Source organism: Ambystoma mexicanum, chromosome 2q, assembly GCF_040938575.1.
Source record: "Ambystoma mexicanum isolate Mex_15411 chromosome 2q, UKY_AmexF1_1, whole genome shotgun sequence".
In the NCBI taxonomy this organism is placed as follows: Eukaryota; Metazoa; Chordata; class Amphibia; order Caudata; family Ambystomatidae; genus Ambystoma; species Ambystoma mexicanum.
Genome location: NC_090924.1, coordinates 694,573,401 through 694,575,900, shown reverse-complemented (window position 1 = coordinate 694,575,900; position 2,500 = coordinate 694,573,401). Strand labels below are relative to the sequence as shown.

General features: G+C 56.2%; 2 non-coding genes across 2 annotated transcripts; both read right to left on the bottom strand.

The window, feature by feature from the left end:
* Nucleotides 1-1,268: 1,268 nt before the first annotated feature.
* Nucleotides 1,269-1,380, bottom strand: TRNAL-CAA (transfer RNA leucine (anticodon CAA)). Its single transcript has 2 exons — nucleotides 1,343-1,380; nucleotides 1,269-1,314 (listed from the first exon to the last, which is right to left on the bottom strand). It is a non-coding gene; the product is annotated as a tRNA-Leu (tRNA).
* An 810-nt stretch (nucleotides 1,381-2,190) lies between these two features.
* TRNAP-AGG (transfer RNA proline (anticodon AGG)) lies at nucleotides 2,191-2,262 on the bottom strand. The gene has a single exon. It is a non-coding gene; the product is annotated as a tRNA-Pro (tRNA).
* Nucleotides 2,263-2,500: the final 238 nt, after the last annotated feature.

The window sequence follows — 2,500 nt, the reverse complement described above, 5'->3', positions numbered from 1 at the left end:
ATGTCTCATGGGGCCCGCTGGTACTTGCCAGGTGGCACACACCAACGTGAAAGTTTGGCGCAAGCCTGCACCGGACCTACATGGCAGCACTCACAGCACCTCACACACAGGCTGCAGACACATACAAAAGACCAAGCTGGATGCAACAGTGGCGCGAGCCATGGCAGTCCCCACCCAGAAGGCATGTCCAAACCTTTATACATCAGCTCGCCGCCAGCGCATCATTACAAAGGAGGGGGAATTTCCAACACTGCCTCTTGGGCCATGGGCTTAAAAGCAGCCAACCATTGGCGACAGGCATCGAACCAGATACGGTCACGCACAAACTATTTTTGGGGGGGAATTGGGGACTCTGTGTTTTTTGTTTTCGGCGCTCCAAAAAAAAAGGGCTCGTCCGGGATTTGAACCCAGGACCTCTCGCACCCTAAGCGAGAATCATACCCCTAGACCAACGAGCCACCGCATGCAGAGAACAGTGAGGGGGAGGGGGGTGGTCTGCTTACCTCACTTGGCGCCATGCCCCAGTCGCTCCACGGCCTGACCCCTGCGTGTCACGTGGCCTGCCCCTGGCGCAAGCGCAGAGGACTGAGCTGCCTCTCAAGCAGAGAAACAAGAAGAAGAGCGGCAGCCTTCGCTGGCCAAAGGCCATCTGCTGCCGCTCGATCGGGCTCGATCAGGCGAGATATATGTGGCCGACCGGCCTAGAGCGCAAACCTGTGCTGCTCAGGGTGGGCAGCTTCCCAGCAGGAGGATGTGTCTTGAAAGCCGACAGAGGCAAGAAGGCGCACTCCCTCAGCCAGCTCCAACCTCTGGATTCCTGCGAATTTCAGAAGAGAACTCTGGGGCAGCATGGCTTCTGTCATCTCCCAACAGCCTCTCTGTTCTTGCTATGTAAATACCTTTACATCCCCCGGACTGAGCATGTCTGTTTTTTTATTTTTATTTTGCTGAGGTGTGGTGCCTTCAACGACCGACAGGTGGCAGGAGAGCACTTTCTCCAACTGTGAAGGGGACTTTTTTCACTTCCTGAGTAGACTGGGCTCAGTGACATATGCCACCAAGCCAGCCACTAGAAAATGCAGGTTTTGCAGCCGTGGGCCAGTGGGGGTTTAAGGGCAGGTGTGCCTCCGGCGTCTCTGGCAGACAGCTCCAGTTGCAAGGCAGCAGAAGAGAACAGGGAGGCTTGCCGGGCGCTGCATTCGGGGGCCCCCACGAGGTTTTCCGCAAGCCTTACACTCTGAAATGTGCTCAAAAAAATGAGCCCAGCTTGTCAGGAGTGGGATTTGAACCCACGCCTCCAATCGGAGACCAGAACACCCAGATGCAGGGAAGAGCTGCGCCTCTTGAGTCTGGCGCCTTAGACCACTCGGCCACCCTGACAGCTATGGGCAGGATTGGGAAAGATTCTTCAGTACCCAATGTCGCCACGTGCCAGCGCCGGTTTTCATGCCCCGATCTCTGCATCAAAAGTACCCAAACACTCACTTAAGGACCCAGGGATGGCAGGAAACGCCCACTGATGGAGCCAGTGGACAGTTTGCAGGGTGCAAATAAGGGCTGGCCTCAGATCACTCATGGCGTAGTGCCGGCCTGTCCATACCTGTCGAAACCTGCATGCAGTCAAATGTGTCCGATTGACATTGTGGAAATAAAAAGAAACCAGCACCATGTTTCTGCCCGGTCTCGAACCGGGGACCTTTCGAGTGTTAGGCGAATGTGATAACCACTACACTACAGAAACAGCTCTGGTAGGCTGCGCTCTAGTGTGCTGGGACAGCTTTCAGTTGAAAGTCTTTGTGGCACTGATGTCTCATGGGGCCCGCTGGTACCTGCCAGGTGGCACACACCAACGTGAAAGTTTGGCGCAAGCCTGCGCCGGACCTACATGGCAGCACTCACAGCACCTCACACACAGGCTGCAGACACATACAAAAGACCAAGCTGGATGCAACAGTGGCGCGAGCCATGGCAGTCCCCACCCAGAAGGCATGTCCAAACCTTTATACATCAGCTCGCCGCCAGCGCATCATTACAAAGGAGGGGGAATTTCCAACACTGCCTCTTGGGCCATGGGCTTAAAAGCAGCCAACCATTGGCGACGGGCATCGAACCAGATACGGTCACGCACAAACTATTTTTGGGGGGGAATTGGGGACTCTGTGTTTTTTGTTTTCGGCGCTCCAAAAAAAAGGGCTCGTCCGGGATTTGAACCCGGGACCTCTCGCACCCTAAGCGAGAATCATACCCCTAGACCAACGAGCCACCGCATGCAGAGAGCAGTGAGGGGGAGGGGGGTGCTCTGCTTACCTCACTTGGCGCCATGCCCCAGTCTCTCCACGGCCTGACCCCTGCGTGTCACGTGGCCTGCCCCTGGCGCAAGCGCAGAGGACTGAGCTGCCTCTCAAGCAGAGAAACAAGAAGAAGAGCGGCAGCCTTTGCTGGCCAAAGGCCATCTGCTGCCGCTCGATCGGGCTCGATCAGGCGAGATATATGTGGCCCA